We start from the raw sequence: 18,878 nt of genomic DNA, 5'->3' as shown, positions 1-18,878 counted from the left end.
TTTGTAAGCCGCCCTGAGTGCCCTATTATAGGGTAGAAGGGCGGGATAGAAATATTTTAAATAAATAAATAATAAATATATAGCAATAGCCAAATTTGCTGATGACAATAAATTGTTCGGGGTGGTTATAAAAAGGGATTGCGAGCAGCTCTGTGATGAGGGGCTCCAACATTTGGGGCTTTCTAGTTTAGAAAAAAGTCAAGTGAGTGGAGCTATAATCCTCCCTGCTCCTCACTTTTAACATGCCTTTCATGAAAGATTATCAAAGGTGCAACACTCTTTCCTCAAAAAAAGGGAGACTCTTTTGGTTTGCGCTATAACTTTGCCATCATTATCCTGGATATTAAGACAAAAGAAGTCACCAAAATGAATATTCTTATAAGCACTGCTCTTATAAAACTTGCTGCGCATCCCACAAAATCTTTGTCCCTTTCCCCCGGTTGCAGTGGTCTGCTGGGGCACATGGAGTTGCTTTCGGAAGAGCGTATAGGCTGGACACACCTCCGAAGAGCCCCCTGGTCCTTTGACTACTGGCCAAAGAGCACTGATGGGTTTTCAGCGTTAGAGTAGTCTAGCTTAGGAATCTAGGAAGCTGCCTTATGGCGCATCGGACCAGTGGGGCCTTCTAGCTCAGTACTGTCAACACCAACAAGCAGCAGCTCTCCAGGTTTTCAAGTAGGAGCGTTTCCCAGTCCTATCGGGGGATGCCAGAGACTGAACCTGAGACTTTCTGCTCGCAAAGCATGTGATCTACCACTGAGCTACAGCCTTTCCTGAGGTGGGATATAGTGGGATGGGATATAGGACGTCCCCCCATTTTCTTTTAATAACACACACACAGGAATATCATTGTATCCATGTATCTTCAATCAATTGAAGAGAGAGGAATTCTTCCAGGCTTTCTGTTTATGATTTTTCCTGAGAAATGCCTTATTCCTTCCCACCTGACTCTATTCAGTTTTATCCTGCCTTGGCTGTTGGGACATGTTGTAATGAGGGCTCACATATGGATGGTGTGTGCTATTAGCTCAGGGAGAACGTGCTTCTTTTTAGCCTGTCAGTAGACAAGGTTCATAAACAGAATCAGCCTAAGTGGGGAAGTAAATCCAACTGCAGTAGTCTGAATTTGACAGACAAGAGAAGAATAGATGTTTTGCTCAGCGACTGCTTTCTTTCTCTCTCTCTCCTGATTCAGAACTAGTTCCTGCATTGGCTGCATAAACTCCCCAGAGACTCTGCAGCTACAGTCAAAGACTGAAGTATTTTTACTGAGCAGAGTCCATATTTCCGAAGTGATTACACTAGCTGCTGGTTAAGTCTTTTCAAAGGATAAATTTCAAAACCAGAATGGGACAGACTCTCTTTCTCCCTCTCCCACTCCCCACTCCCACAATATACAGCAGTTCTCAGTGCAATAGAATATGCTGAGGGAAATCTGGCAGGGCTGTCTTTATTTTGAATGAAGAAACCACTGTCCTCACTGGGAGGATTTAATTAGAGATGAAGGGATTAGAGAGAGAAGAGAGACTTTCTTTGAAGGCCTGTCTCCAGTTCCTTTATATTATTTATTTATTTGTTAAATTTTTATACCGCCCCACTAGCATAGCTCTCTGGGCGGCGTACAACAAAGAAATACAAATATATTCAGAGCTTGGAAAAGTTACTTTTTTGAACTACAACTCCCATCAGCCCAATCCAGTGGCCATGCTAGCTGGGGCTGATGGGAGTTGTAGTTCAAAAAAGTAACTTTTCCAAGCTCTGAATATATTACACAAACACACACACTTTCTGTATGAAATATCAGTGCTGGAAACATTCAGAGGTGAATTGTGTGAGCTCAGAAGTAGTTCACAATGTCTAATGTGCGACCACCCTGCAGAATGCAACATCTCTGCTGGGGCACCCCCAGTGACAGTAGCAGTTCTCCAGAGGCAATTCTCATTGTTATTGTTATTATTATTATTATTATTATTATTATTATTATTAATTCCTGGACAGACCCACACAAGGGTCTGTCCTATCCTTTTGACCCTCCAGCAAGAGTTTGTTGCCACATTCCAAAGTGGGTGAAGTTGACTTGGCATTTGGACTTCTTGGTCATGGAGCACCCACTTGCTCAGGATGTATTCCACGTTGTTGTGCACTGTGTTGTCATCATGCCCCTGGTATGGCTGGATATGAAACGTGACCTTGAAAGCATATCTCTTTGCTCCGGGCTCGCTCCTCGGCAGCTGCTGCAGCTGCTGCTGCAGTTTCCCCTCTGGCTCCTGCTCCTTCTCTGCCTCTCCCCACCCTGGTGGTGGTGGCTTGGGCCTTGAGGGCCTCGCAGAACTGCTAGAGGCTGATGGCGTGCTCCCCGCAGCCCAGGCGGGCCTCCAGCCAGCGCACCAGGGCAGCGTGGTGCCAGGAGAGGGTTCCTAACTCCTGCTCAGGGGGCTTCAACACAGACCAGGATCTATGTGGTGCTGTGTAAGTGGGTGGCCAACTGGGATCTCTCTGTTGTTCTTATCTGGTGCACTTCAAAGTATAAGAGCCTGGTTCCCAAAGGAGCCACAAGAATCCATTGACGAGTCACGATACATGGTAAGAGGTTGATGAAACTGTAGGAAATAGAGTGTTTTGGAAATTCTGGGCAGAATCCAACCCTCCAGGGCAGATTTAGAGGGTATGCAGGGGGGAAAAGATGAAGGTGAAATCCCACTCAGCAAGCAGAGGTCTGTTCCATTCATGCACAGACTGCAATGTTATAGACCATACTAGGCAAATATGTCAATTTCAGTTTTTTATTTTTCCAGTCTTAAGTTCAGTTCTCCACATTTCCACATCTGTTGCCTTTTTTAAAAAAAGTCCTAATGAAAATTCTTCAGCATTTTAATGTGACTTTCCCCTAAATATACACATTTTTGTATTCAGTTTTCCCCAATATGCACATTTTTGCAAAGCAAATTTCCCCAATGTAATGTATTTTTTATTAGGACTGTGCACAGCCCATCTTATCCATCCCATGGCTCCAATCTGTGGGCCCCGGGTCAGCCCAACCCACCCTGTCCCAAAGTGGGAACCACACGCCTCACCCCAGATCTGTCCCTGAAGCTGTTTGGGAGGTGGGACTAAGGGTTTTGTTTTTTAAAAAAATTAAAAATAGGGATGGGAGGGAGCATCTCCTACCTCCTCCCCCCAATTTGGGAGCAGGTGAGCACAAACAGTACGGCGCAGGATGAAATCATCCTGCTTACCAGCTGGTAAGGCAGAGAATTCCATCCTGTACGGTGTTGCTCCTTCATGAGCTGGTCCATCCAGTTTAGCTCCTTCAGGAGCAGCTTCTCTGCATGCACTGTACAGGATAAATTCTCCTGGTTACTAGCTGATAAGCAAGAGGATTCCCTACTGTGGGGTGCCGTTCCTTTGTGGGCAGCTTCTCTGCATGCAGGGAAGCTGCTTCCGAAGGGGATTTGGATACCATACAGTGCTTGGGGAAGCCTGGTGAGAAGAAGGAGAGGTTGGACAAGAAAGGCTCCTACCTTCTCCCGCAAAGAGGTACCTCCTTTTCCCACTTCCTCTTTTTTCCTGCACATGCCTGCCTTTCCTTTCTGCCTGTCACCACACTCTCAAACAGCCCCAGATCAGTCCGGGCTGCCCAAACCGACCCACAGAAATCTGGGGCTATCTCGGCCTGACTCTCCTGAGACCCAAATGCCTCCAAATAGATCTGATTTGGCTTGGTCCTCAGCTGAATCTGGTGTACAGCTTTATTTTTTGTGATATTTTCATTAACATATGCGTTTGCATGCACACTTTCCCCTAGTATATGCATTTTTGTACACATTATTTGGTTAGAGAACTGCGTTGCAAAGTTCAGATAGGGGCAAATTTCAAAGGACAACTGTGTTGTGGTTTGCATATTGTTTGGAAAAGTATGAATTAGATAAGGGATGGAAAGATCTGTCAGTTTCAGTTCTCTCAGTTTCTAATATTTCCAATCTTAAATCCAGTTCTTTACATTTCTGCAGCAATATACATTTTTTAAAAAAAATCCTCATGAAAATTTTCCAGCATTTTAGTACAAATTCCTCCTAATGAGTACTTTTTTGTAGGCAGTTTTGACCAATGTACATATTTTTGCAAGCAATTTCTTGCCATATAATGCATTTTTATATGCTATTTTCACTCATATATTCATTCTCATGCACACTGTCCCCTAACATATTTATTTTTGAAAATATCGTTTGGTTGGCGAATTATATTGCAAAACTCAAAGACACACAGATTTTGAAGGCTAGCTGTATTTTGGTTCTTGTATTATTTCAGAAAGTGTGGATTTGATAGATGTGGATTCAGATGCAAACTGAATTGAATTTCTCCTCATTCCTACAAGCATAAGGAGGAAATGCGGCCCCTTGGTCACTGAGTCCTAATTACAACTCCACAAAGGGTTTGGAATATACATATGCTATTCTGATTTGCTGATCCCATCATGTTTAAATTAGGGAAGGACAGATCCGTCCTTGTCTGTTTTGCATGTGTTCATTCATAAATCCAAAAACCTAGTGTTGGGAGCTATACATGTGCACACTGATATGTCCTGATCTTTGTATATTTGGTACCTGATCTGTTAGTGGATGTGCATATAGAATTCTGCTCGGTGCAAGCCTATTGCTGGGTCAAGGCATCTCTTTTTAGAAAAATTATGCTAATATGTGTGGAAAGAGAATAATCACAATCTCTAATACAAAAGGGGAGAAACACATTTTAGCAATTCTGAGTCTGAACAACATGAATGGAAGCTGAGACTTGGAGTAAATCCCCTCAGAATGAAGTCCTTTGAGTCGGTTTTTCATCTTAACCTTCCTCACTGGAGACATTGCCTATAAATAAACATGTGTAAGTTATTGCCGGCATGCTCTGCTTTATTAATTTTGTGTAGAGCAAGTTGGCTTTTGCAGAGGTTAATTTTCTGATCAGGGAACAAAATGGCACTTCACCAATCTGAAAATAAATAATTGTGCTGAGGTCTCAGTTCATTATATTTAATTCTGCCAAGTCTTGCGGACTCCAGAGAGACAGTGACAGCTCAGAAAAAACAATTATTTTCACTAGCCAGCCCTGTTTTTCTGTGATGTGTTTTTTCAGCAGGCTATGTGAGAATCTGTGGCGGTTAATGATGGCAGCTTGGTTTAGCTTAGTGAATGTAGCACCAAGCCATTTCACCAAATTACACCCTGTCAATTTTTGTAGCAAGAGAACCAAGTAAAATAAGTCTCCGTGAGCTAACATTCTTTGATTGTACATGTTCATTTGTGGGTGAATCGCATCATAGTTTTTGTAGTACGTCAGCAGCAGCAGCATGCAATCAACACATATTTGACAAAATATTGGCACTGGCTCAGTACTACAAAAACTATGATGCCATCAGGGGTGTAATTGTCCAGGGTCTTGAGGGGTCTCAGACACCTTACTTTCTCAGGAGCAGGGTCGCAGCCAGGTCCGTATGTCTCCAGTGTCCTATGAGCCAATCAGCATGAAAGGGGAGTGTGTTTGCCACTCAGATGAATCTTCTAATGTGCTTGCTTGTCCTTTCATGCTGATTGAAGCCAATCAGAGTGAAAGGTGAGTCAGCCTCTGAGAAGATTTTTTTCAGTAGCTAACACACTCCCTTTTGATACTGATTGGCTCCTAAGAATGTCTGTTATGGGAGAAGGTACATGCAGGAAGGACTGAGGAGTATGGATATGACGACAGACCACAAGCAAGTGAGGAGGTGTAGTGTGACTATCATGAATTTGTCACCACATGACTGGATGCAATTCAACTGCAAGTGAACCTTCAGGAGTAAAAAAAATATATCTAGAGTCTTGAAATCAAACAAACCAGCCTAAATATGGGTAGGTATTAGATATTCTGTGGAAATCCACTGCTTGGGGCCAGGAAAATGCCACTAGGAAATGGAATACCTCCAGAGTCACAGAAGACCCAATGACTGCCCATGTAGAAGTCCATTAGTGGTCCCAGTGGCATAGGAGCAGGTCCATGTGGCAGGACTTCATGAGCCTGGAACTGTGCCCTGGGAAAGAGGAGAGGGTGCTTCACATAGAGATCAGCCAAGCTACAGAAAATGACATTTTAGGCCAGCCTTCCCCAGCAAGGTGCCTTCCAGGCATTTTTGAACTTCAGCTCCCACCAGTCAAAGCACGCAAGGACAGTGGTCAGAGATTATAGGAGTTTCAGTCCAACAATATCTGGAGGGCCCCAGATAGGAGAAGACTGATTTGGAATTGGGAGGTTCCTATCTGGGCAAAACATCAAAGGCATTTCAATGACAGTAGCAGCAGTTCTTATGGCTCAGTAACCACAAAAAAAATCAAATTGGCCCTCTTGGTTTATAATTATTTATATGGGCATATAGCCCATCCTGTCCTGGGGCAGGTTACAATACTTTATTTGTTCTACCCTGTCCCTGGCTACCAAAAGCTAGCTTGATTTAAAAACAAAAAGAAAAGAAAACAAACAAAAGCTTATAAGTGCTCCTGGAAGATGCACAGGCTCAGTCTTTGGTGAGTCTCCAGAAGCAGAAAATGTTGACATGCACAGGCAGCCACTTCTCTGCAACACGCTGCGGTCCTGACTTAGTACATACAGTGTGTGGCATAGTGTGTTGGGGTGTAAATGCACAAACAGGCAACAAGGCCATAGACAGGTGCTTAGTATAACATATGTAAGTGTGCATTTGCTGGGTGTGGAGTGAGGGAACAGATCATGGCTTGTGGTTTTTCTTCGTTGACATAGATGGGAAACCTCAGCCAAAGGGATGCTTCTTCTTAGCCCTTCCTCCTCAAGGTTGTTTCAGAAGTGAAGAGAGGGCTCAGTTTTCCTTTGCCTCTGAGGCGAACATTAGGAAGAGCTGTGTTCCCTTCTATCACACAACATTTTTAACTTGGTGGGTGGAGCCTGTTTGCTGCTCTCTCTCTGCTACCAATAATATTCCATTGTGGCAAAGGAAAGTAATCTTTCTCATATGTGAATCATTCTCATACATATGCACCATCCATGGACAGAGCCAGCTGCCAGAAGGGGTGGAGCTGGAGAGTCCCTTTGCCCCCTGAATATTTTCCTACAAATACATGCATTTTTGTAAACATAGCTTGGTTGGAGAACTGCATCACAAAATGTGGATACACGCAAATTTTGTAGGATGGTTGTGTTTCAGTTCTCATATTGTTTTGGAAAGGGCAAATTTCATAGATTTGCCTTTAAATGTGAACTGAATCAAATTTCTCCCCATCCCTATTCCTGTGAGAAGGAGAGGAAGAGGTGTAAGAGTCTCCAGAAAGCTCAGAGAACTAAAGTTGTTCTAGGAATCTCCAGGAATTCCCACTGCACATTCAAAGTGTTTTCTGATCCAAAAGCACACAGAGCTCAATATTTAAAGTGAAGCACTGATTACAGTAACTGGATCTGGTCGTATAATTATCATTTCAGGTAATAGGTAGCACATGCTAAGATAATACACCCATCTTGCCAAAATGAGTAGCTTGGATTGTGAAAAAGAAAGTCAATGTTATCTTACCAGTTATTACATCAATGCAATTCTTCTTCTTGTGTGTACTACAGATGGCTTTTTACCTCCCATGCTGTGCTAAATGTGTTCCATCCTTGATATTTAATTTGTCTTTTTAATGCATTTCTCCCCAATTACATCTCATGCAGATGATGTGTTCATTTTAGATTCACAGCATCAAGCTTTTCTGTTCTTATTGGTTAAGCTTTAATCCATTCTGTGGGGCTTAGCGTTATGATGTTAATAATAAAAATGTGCAAAAATGTTTCTTGGGTGGAAATTAAATATATGATAAATATGGTCCCCAAACTCCACATGTACAGAGATTTTGCTTATTAGAAAAATGTCTTGGATATCATAGCACTGGAGCATAAAGGGAAGCCGAAGATTCAAACTCTGTGGTGGCATTTAACACTGGCACTGCATACCTATGATTTATATTTTTCCAGTTCATTGTATCCCTCAATTTTGTTCCTAGAATGCACTCCTGAAACTTCTGGGCTTGGTACTTAATGTTATTCTGCAACCAGGGAGAACAGAAAGATATGCAGAGAAGCAAAAAAAATCCATTCCAGCACCTCACCAAATGAGAGACATAAATTCTACTCTTATTAACATGCATCTCTGTTTGTGTAGATTTCACACAAGGTGGAAAGGTGAGGTTATGCTAAGTAACCCACCACAACCCCCTACTCCTTAAGTCTGACAGATGCTCATACATCAAGCTTCACATTATAATAGGGGCCTACATAGGCCCAGTCTGCAGAAACTTTAACCACAGATTGCATAGAGCAAGCCTACCCCTTCTACACAGGTTAAATATTATACAGGTTGGCTCTTGTTGCATTGTGTCAGGCCCATAGATTGGGCAGGTGCATCAGAGATCTCATTATCTGTACCTATATCTAAACTAGACGTCAGGTCAGAAGGATCCGAAAACCTAAGATATCAGGGGTGGGCCCTAGGATGGGGCCCTAGTGATGTCACTCCCCAAGGCATCTTCCTGCCTCCACCCCCACTCATCACATTCTTTCATTGGCTCCCTGCATTGGGCACTTACAGGCCTCCCTCTTGCTTAACCTTTGGGGAGGCCTGGGCTCGCTCACTGCTGCCACAGCCACCACTGCCACTACTGCCACCACCTCTTGCCAGACCGGAGATTGAGGTGAATCCCCCAGAGACCTGGGGAGGACCCCCAAACCTCAGAGTCTCCAGGTAAAATCTGGAGAGCTGGCAACACTAATCTAAACACATGAACTGGTCAGTGTCTTGGACACTGAAGGACTGCCTTGTACCTCACAAGCTACCTGAACCTTACAGTCTGGGGCCCTTCTCCATCTCCTCTGCCACTCATCTTCTGAGGTTAGGTGTTTGGGGACTGAGGAGAGCACTTTTCTGTGCTTGTGGTGTGCCAGATATGGAAAGTCAAGCTTGCCCGGTGACAAATTGGATGCCTTTTAGGTACTAGGAAAAGGTTTGTCTTATTTGCCCAAATCTCCCAGCTTCCTTTACAGCTGGCTTTAATGAACATTTTTCAAAGAATCATAGAGTCATAGAGTTGAAAGGGGCCTATAAAGCCATCAAGTCTAACCCCCTGCTCAACGCAGGATTTTTTGTCCTTCTGCTGGAATGCATTCCATCATGCTTCTGCTATTTGAATATTTGGGTGTTGTGTTTTCATTGTTACATTTAGTTTTTTAATATTTTTTTGGCATTTTTACTCATTTGAATATCTTAGCTACCCAAAGAGTTTTTAACTGAATGGTGTCAGACAAATCACAGTCTTGTTCTGTGTTGAAATTGCTTTTTAATATGTTTTTAAATCTTTTAAAAAAAATACGTTTTTTAACCTTTTTTAAGATGTCTTCAAAGCTTTTTAAAAAAATGTTTTAAAGTCATTTTGTTCTAGTGTGTTTTAAAGTTTGTTTTTATGATGTTTTAAAGTGTTTTTAGTGCTTTTGTTTGCCGCCCTGGGCTCCTGCTGGGAGGAAGGGCGGGATAGAAATCAAATAATAAATAAATAAATATTCAAAACAAAATATAATGGATTTTTAACAGCAAGGAAGCTAGTGTGGTGCCTTTCAGCAAGTTGGGAGCTGGGGTCAGCAACATGTGGAGGGCATCACATTGGCAATCCCTGCTCTCGGCTCTGAGTATATTTGCAATGCTCCAGGCTGTATCTGAAGGGCAAATGAGAGATTAGGGATGGAATGATCTGGCAATTTCAGTTCTTGCAGGTACTTGTTTTTATAATCTTAAATTTAGTTCTCCACATTTTTGCAGCAATTTGTAATTTTGTTTAAAAAAAATCCTCATGAAAATTCTTCAGCATTTTAGTGTGAATTTCTCCTAATAAATACCTTTTTGTGTGCAGTTTTGACTAATTTTTGCAAGCAATTTATCCTACTATAATGCATTTTTGTATGCTATTTTCACCAATGTATTCCTTTGGTGCTCTCTTTCCACTAATATATGCATTGTTGTGAACCAAGGTTGGAGAACTGCATCACAAAATTCAGATATGTGTGAAGTTTGAAGGATGACTGTGTTTGGGTTCTATTGTTTTGGAAAATGCTAATTTGATAAATTTGGCTTTAAATGCAAACTGAGTCTAATTTCTCCCCCATCCCTACTAGAGATGAAGGCAAGAGATCTAATATTGACATATTCCATTCATTATAAAGCAGGGGGTGAGGAGGGGAGTAAATGTAAGCTACAATGAGTATGGCAAAGTATGGCAAACGGACCTTCTTTTGCCCAAGCATTTCCCATTGTTTTAAAGCCTATTTTTTGTGATGGCTTTCCCTTCTCACCATGGAGCCTTACCAGGAGATAACATTAAGAGAAAACAAAAACGATTGGAGGGAAGAAATATAGGCAGGGCGGTGTTTAGGATCCCCTGCCTCTCCATCATATCCAATGCTCTACAAATTCAAGCCCCCCGCCCGCCTTACTTATAGTGATTCCAGCAGACCTAGTTCTGACACATGGATCAACTGACATCGTATCTAGTTTGGCCCAGAGACCATTTGATATGTACCATGCAATGGTGCATAATATTTAATAGTTGGAAGTTTGCAACATCTCACGTTTGATGCCCACCAAAATTGAAGCTATAAATGGATGTGGGCACAGTCTGCAATCCTAGACACACTTATCTGGGAGGACATCCCTTTCAGCTCAATGGTATTTACTTCCAAGTGAATATGAAGATAATTGCACTGTAAAATATCCAGTTTTTGTTGTAAAATACATTATATTTTAAAGATGAAAAATCCACATTCAAAATCAGAATGGGAACGAGAAATGTTGAACATTTATGAATATTTGGTTTTGGCTCTGAAATCCACATGCTTCTTGCCTTTTCTGCACTCCACCATTTATTCAGAGAAGTTTGTCTTGAAGCATCTTTTTTTTTTTAAAAAAATGTGATTTGTCTTTATTTATTACAGAACCTTTGCCTTGGGCTCATCATTTACTCATTTATATAGCTGTCTACAGCCACCAGCCACTAGAGAGTATTACAGCTTGCAGTAAATGTGTTTTTAGTGTGGCCATTTCAATATACATAACATTGTTCTCCTGAAGAAACATTTACTGACCACCTGGTTTCCTGCTGTCATTTTCATCAAATTAAACACACACATGCACGCACACCAAGGACTTAAGAGGGCAGAAGGGGCATGTTTTCAGAGCATTTCATTAATATAGCAAGATTTTTGCTAGCTTATCTCTGCGTGCCATTGCTACGAAGACTTGAGCACAGCTGCAATATTATATAAATTCTTTCTCTTTTTGCCTTGCAAAACCACTTTTTTTCTTCTCAGTACTGAGAGAATAACCATTAACTGTCACACCTGTCTTTCCACATGAGACTATGTGCATATCATCCAAAAAGCTTACATTTCTATTGATGTGAAAGTCACTCTTCAAATTAATCAAGGCAATGAAACATCAGAATAACAAAATAGTGACTGCTTCTTCACTGTTTGAAGATTAAAGGCAGGGATGGTGGTGGTGGTGGTGATAGGACCCCAAGCCCATCTACCCTGGGACATTTTAAAGCATCCCTTTTGCCACTGAAAAGGTGGGGAATTGCTGTTGGAGAACATCCATCCTCAGACCCCAAGTTTCTCTCCCTTGTATGTGATCCCTTCCCCAGTATATGTGGTACTTCCGTGGGTGTGGGGCCTGAGCCCATTACCACTGCAGATAAACAGGAAGTGGATTGGACTGTGAAAGACCAACCCAAATGGTGTTTGCATTTTGACCAATTTGTAGGGGGGTCCAATATCTCAGAGAGGAGGTCAGGTCTCCTGCTCCCCTGGTGCATTCACTATAGCTGCCCAATTGCCCTGCTTTTTAAAGTTTGATAGAAATAGCTGTGGGCTATAGGTACGTTCTTAAACTGCAAGGTTTTTTGCCTATTAGTGAATATCAGTTCTAAAAGGAACCCCTGCCTGTAATCTGGCTGCTGCATTTTGGACCAGCTGAAGTTTCCTGCTTCTTCAAGGAAAAAGCAACCCCATCCAGAACAGGTGATCTTCCCACCTCCTGGACATGGCAACCAAGAGGTCTTCTGTATCTTTAAAAGGTGTGCAGGGGGAAGTGAGAATTGCACCTTGTGGTTTTTCCCATTACAGTGTTGCAAGAACACCTGCACTTGGCTGACTTTCTCTTCTCCTAAAGATACAGGATCAGTCTCGGGCCCTGAACCTGGCAGCCCTAAACAATACTGAATCAGCTACCCTGGGAGAGGAGGCCTGCTGAAAGACTTTATTACCCAGTGAAAGTAAACTGGGGCATGCGTGGGTTCAGGTGTATGAAGCAACATACCTAAAATATAGCCTTACCATCATCAGGCCAGATGTAGGGCCTTCTTTGACCATTTAGTCAGGCATGGCCCATATAAGCTATGGAATAAGCCTCCTTTGCTGTGCCCTTCTCCCCCCTGGCCCCACCCCTGAGGTGCAGAGTGCACAAAATATTCAGAAGGCAGCAATGTAATTCAAGAGAAGACAAGCCTCATGTTCCTTTCTGTGCCATTTCCACCTCTTGAAAGCCACTTCAGCAATGCTTCCCAAACTCTACACCAGTGATTCCCAAACCTTTTCTTCCTATGGACCACTGGAAAATTGTTGGGGGTCTTGGCAGACCACTTAATAATTGTTCTGCCTGGTTTAGCAATTGTAGTGCACTGTGCCAGATGCTGTATGATTTTTGAATTGCACTTTTTATTGCATCTGCGATGGATATGTTGTCTTCAGTCACAAATCTACAGACATGCTGTGGACTGAGTGAAGCTTGTGGACCACAGTTTTGGAACCCCTGCTTTATGCTACACTGGTGTTCTACCAGAGAAGCTGAAGTGGTGCTCTTAAAAAGAAAATCAAGCCATCCTGCTGGATATATCCACCAGATTTAATTAAATAATTCATTAATTATCCCATCCTTCCTCCCAAAGGGAGCCCAGGGTGGCAAGGGAGTTGATGCTTCTTGTGTCTGGGAGGTCCTATACAACTGATCCCTGTCTCGTTACCAAAAAATCATAGCCTTGTAAATGACCACATAAAACTTACTAGCTTGCAAATGTTTTTACTAGCCTCTGGAGGGCTGATAAAGAAAGAAATATAGAGGGTTGTATCCCCACACAGCCATGAACCTCACTGGGTGACCTTGGGCCAGTCACTGCCTCTCAGCCTCAGAGAAAGGGAATGGTAAACCACCTCTGGAGACTGCTTACCATGAAAATCCTATTCATAGGGTCGCCATAAGTCGGAATTGACTTGAAGGCAGCCCATCCATCCATCCATTCAGCTAAATCCCACACATGGTGGACCCACTGAAATTAATGCAGATGAGTCATGTCTATTAACTTCAGTGGATCTACTCTGAGTAGCATAGAGTATAACTTAGAGAGTGCCATCCTACATCCAGCATCCTCCAATTGATGTTTAATGGTGAATCAAGGCCAGGATAAGGGCCTGTTATCGCCACCTACTGCCAATCTCGTGTAACACCACTCATTCACAACCTTTCATAAAGCTTAGTACCTTTTTTTCTTTTTTTATTAATTTTTATTCAAAGTTTCAAAGAACAAAACAAAACAAAAGGAAAACGAATTAATAACTAATATAATAAAAATATTGACTTCCGATTTGTCGCAGATCAGCTATAAGTATATAGTAAATAACAAACCTGTCCCTTAATATATTACAAAATCACTTTCCTCCAGTAGTTATCTTAATTAATCATCAAATCTCATTAATCATCATATCATTTTGTTCTATCCGCAAAAAGTCAAAGAGAGGTTCCGCTCCTTGAGAAATATATCCATCAGTTTTTCTCCAAATATACATGTCAATTGATCCATCCCTACCAAGTCAGCTAAGTCCAGTAATTTTAATAGCCATTCTTCTATTATCAGTATTAATTCCATCATCCATCTGCCATCCTTGCACACATGTTAATCTTGCTGTCATAATCATATAGTAAGAGTCTGATGGGAATTTCCTTCATCACAAATATTTCCTTGCAATCAATTCTGAATGTATTACTGAAATGTTGTTGTAAGGTCATGTCTCTGTTCCTCTTCTTTACAAAATGCACCAGCATATCTCTTGAGAATTTTTCCATTGTCACATATCTAAAATTAATTCTGTAAATGTTCTCTATTTCAAGTTCCATCAAATCATTCCAGTCCAGAAATTTTATCAAGACAGTAATAACTTTAACTCTGATATCTTCACCAGTTTCTTCAGGAACAGCACTAAATTCCAAACAGTAATCTTTGTCTCTAATATCCATCACGGCCATAAAGTCCAAATCTTTTTCCAATTCCACATTTGATATATCTGTTCCAATCTCCAGAATTTGCTCCTTCCCTTTAATTTCTTTTTCATCTTCTATTGCTTGTCCAATTATATCTTTGGTCTCATCTGCTTCTTTTCTCATATAATCCTTTATTTCTTTCAGCTCCTGTTTCACTTTGCCAAATTCAGTTGCCATCTCTTGTCTACCCTGTCTCAGTTCTTATTTCGTTGTCTTAATCTCATCCATTATCTTCTGAAACATATCCAGAGGGGAAACCCCTTCCAGGGATACATCCAGGGTCTCTGCCACTTCTTTGATTGTCATTCTTAAAGCCGAAGAAAAAACCCTTCAAATTTCCAATATAGCCACAATTCCCAAGCAAAGAATAATTTGCTTCTTTTTCCAGCAATAAGGGAGTTAATATTCCAAACCTGTTGACATCATCATCTTAGACAGCACAAACTGCCTTATCTCTTATGTGTCCAAGAATGCAAAACAAATTTAGTTCACAGCATCAAAATAATTAGTGGCATAGGGAACAAGCAGATTCGTCACAAAAAAAGTAGACCGGAAAAAATAGTCCCAGACATATAATTCTCAAATATTCATATAAATCAAATTTTCCTCTTCAGATTAGATGCCCCTCATCCGTTTGTATCTTTATAATGCTCAATTCCAGGTCAGCTTTTTGCTATAAAGCCAAAGATAAGCTATTTCGATTTTCTTCCTCCTTAATTCCACATATAAAAGAGAAAAGTATAACTCACCCAGGGATTCTTTATTGCTGATTCTTTAACATATCTCTTTTGCTGTAACAACTTAGTCCAATTGATAAGAATAGAGAGAAGAATGCTTGCCTGTTAAAACCCATTTTTCTTTGAAGAAAAAAAAAGTCTCAGTTTGAGCTTGCTTGAATTCCTTGGCTCCGTCTGGCGCTGCTGGCTGCACCTTCATTCATAGGCGATCCTAATGAATTCCAGTCTCCAACAAACACAACGAAGCTTTTGTGGATGATCTCTTCATTTCTCCCTTACCTGGGAGAAAGTTTTTACCAGTCAAAAAACTCTTCTGACTGGTTTTAAAACTGAAAAAGCTTCCTCTGAGACGAGAGCTCGTCTCAGAGGCAGTCACAGGCAGAGCGATCCTCCTGGGAAGTCACATAAAGCTTAGTACCTTTAACAAACTGCCAAATAGTCTCCAGTACCAAGCCCCAAAGACTTTTGTCTCAAAGGGCCAAACCCACATTCAGTTTCCTAATCCCCCAAACGCTAAGCCGTCGGAGGAGACGCTCTCTGTCTTCCACATTCCTAATGCAATCCCAAATGACATGGTCCAAGGTTTCCACCACCCCGTAGAGCTCACAATCCTCAGAGTCCATATGTCCAACCCTGTACAAACCACTCCTAAGAGCACAGTGTCCCGTTAGAGCTCTAAACATGCTAACTTGTCTCTGCCGTCCTTTCAAGTGAAACACTCTGAAGTCCTTCCACGTTGGACAAAAGAAAAGCACCCACCAACCCATAGTTTCCATCTCCCATTATCTCCGCCACTCATTCAGCATCATCTGTTTAACCCTACTTCTAACTTCCAATGTGGAATCCAGTATCCTGCTGCATTTCTAAGGGGTGGTACATGGAGGCGGGAGCTTTCCTTCTGTGGTGATCTGCTTGGCTTTTGTGCTGAGCATAGCTCACTCATAGCCTACATGCAACTCTTTGTCACCTGTGGCTACTAGAAAAGTGTTACAACCCAAAGTTGCAAGAAATAGGTGTTCACATTATTCTAAAGGAGGGAAGAAAGATGCACCAGGAAGGGAAGGGTGAATCAGTTGATTTCAGATTCTCTGGGTTTCTCATTTTTCCCAAACTTCAGTTCATTTGTCCGCATTTCCACATCAGTTTGCATAAAAAAAAAAAGTTCTCATGAAAAGTCATCAGCGTTTTAAGTCTGATTTTCTCCTACTGTACACATGGTGGTCTACAATTTCTACTAATATACACATTTTCGCATATTATGCATTTTTAATGGCCCCATCTGCACTATACATTTAAAGCGCTATTAAACAGTCATGGATTCCCCCAAAGAATCCTGGGCACCATAGTTTGTTAAGGATGCTCAGAGTTGTTAGGAGACCCCTGTCCCCCTCAGTGAGCTCCAGTTCCCAGAGTGGTCTAACAGTCAATCCTTCTTCCCATGGAACTCTGGGAATTGTAGCTCTATTAGGGGAACAGAGGCCTCCTAACAACTCTCAGCACTCTTCACAAACCACACTTCCCAGGATTCTTTCAGGGAAGCCATGACTGTCTCAAGTGAAATCAAAGTCTGGTGTGGGTGTTTAAGTGCTAGATGTATAGTTCTGATGAAGCCAATGTTCTTTTAGCTAACATATGTATTTATATGCACACTTTACTTTAGTATATGCATTTTTTGTACACATCACTTGGCTGGAGATGGTTGTTTCACTTTGCATATTGCTTCAGAAAGTGCAAATTAGATAGATTCACCTTTAAGTGTGATCTGAATTGAATTTTTCACCCATCCATAGTAGTAGAATTCCTTGATCCAGTCTATCTGTACTACATTGGAAGTGTGCCTCCAGTTTAATCCAGGGGGGAATAAAAGGCTACCAGGGCATCTACAGTTTGGGAAACACTGCTCTAGAGCTACATTCTGGCTATATCATGAATGACATCAACTTCTGTTGACTTCTGACTATAGGGATGATCTGAGTGTGGGTTTTTTTAAGCGAAAGAGTAAAATTCATAGCATATATAAGGAAACTGAAGAAGTCTAGTCAAGATGGGGGGGAGAGAAGACTGAACTGGAAAGATGTTCTGTAAATGAGGCTTTGGAGTGGGGTTTTTACAAAGAAATATAAGAAAGAAAGCCAATGATAATTTTTGTACGGGCCAACCATTATGAAAAGAAGCAAGAGATTAAGGTTGTCACCTTCTATGAGAAACTTTTAAATGTGTGTCACTGGTGAACACAAAGAACATCAGCTAACAAGTCAAGGCAAACAAAAGCACATAGGAATATTTCCAGTTCCATGCATGACTGAAAGTCCCCTGAGTCCTCATAGATTGTATGGAAACCTGGGAATTGGAAGCCCTCTACCACCAGTTTCAGAGCAAAATGTGCTTTCCTCTTTGAAGAATATCCTTAACATTTCTAGAACTTCTCAAATTGTAACAATTTGAAATGAGACTTCCTGCCACTGTGGCAGAGGAGATGTCATTTCCTGCTAATACTGTAGTGCTCAGTATTTGGAGAATTGTCATTCGGAAAATTGGCGTTGATTTGTAGAGCTGTTTCTAGTGAGTCCATTTCACCTTAAGTGTACTGAGGACTTTGGCCAAATGGTTCTGCATGCAAGTTCTCTCTTTTGTTATGCTAAGTTAATTAAAGCTGAGAGCCTAAACACACTTCGAACTAAGTAATGCCTGGCATTGCTTCTAAGTAAATGCTCTGAGGATTGGTGTATAAAAAAATTGTGAAAACACATATCCAGTTCAGAATTAACACATAAATATATATAATATTTCTTTTCTGTTTTAAATCAAATTGATTGTGATGCCCATTTAAGAATTTGCCAGTATGTGGTGTAGTGGTTAGAGTGTCCGAACCTGGAATACCTGGGTTCAAATCCTCACTTGGGCCAGTCACTATCTCTCAGCCTAACCCACATCATAGAGTTGCTGGGAAACTAAAATTGTGGGGAGAGAACTGTGTTTTGATCTCCCTGGAGGAAAGGCAGGATATAAATGTAGTAAGTAACTAAAACTATGAAGCATTTCAGAATCTTCCTGGAGTGGTTTTATAAAGTCTACCCATTGTTTAGAGATCTTCCTCTCTTCCCTGTTTCTTATTCCCTAGGCTGGGGTAGCCAACATAGTACCCTTCAGATGTTGCTGGACTCCAACTCCCATCAGCTCCAGCCAGCATGGCCAATGGTCAAGGACAATGGGGACTGTAATCCAAAATTTCTAGGAAGGTGCCATGTTGGCTAATCATACTCTAGGCCGCGGTGCAAGTGCAAAGCCAGTAAAAGAAGAGGCACATTCTAATCACTGGATTCTTTGAGATGTGATTATTAAAAGTATGCTAAAATCAAATTCATGTGTGCTGGAAATTTTCACAAGTTTCATGGTTTAGGAGCTGCCTTGGTTTTGCCTCATATTCAGTAAATAATAGCACCTATAAAGATGGAGAAGTTTGTTCTGTCTGCATTTTAAGGCAAACTGACCTAATCCCCACCTCCCAGACTAGTACGTGGTTCAGAATTTCAAATTTTTCAGTTCCCCAAATTTTGCGACAGAGTTCTTGACTCAATGTACTAAAATGAATTACAAATAAATTTTAGGATGAAATATATTTCAAAAAGCATATGTTGAAATAAAATGGTATTTAAATGTGCATTCTGTGATAAAATACTTATTTAAATATGTTTTCTGTGGATTTTTTTCAAAAATACAGTAATGCAGAAATATGAGAGAATGGAGTTATGAAC

The sequence above is a fragment of the Rhineura floridana genome, chromosome 3 (genome assembly GCF_030035675.1).
Source record: "Rhineura floridana isolate rRhiFlo1 chromosome 3, rRhiFlo1.hap2, whole genome shotgun sequence".
Lineage (NCBI taxonomy): Eukaryota > Metazoa > Chordata > Lepidosauria > Squamata > Rhineuridae > Rhineura > Rhineura floridana.
The sequence above is the reverse complement of the archived record's forward strand: the minus strand, read 5'-3'. Positions refer to the sequence as shown.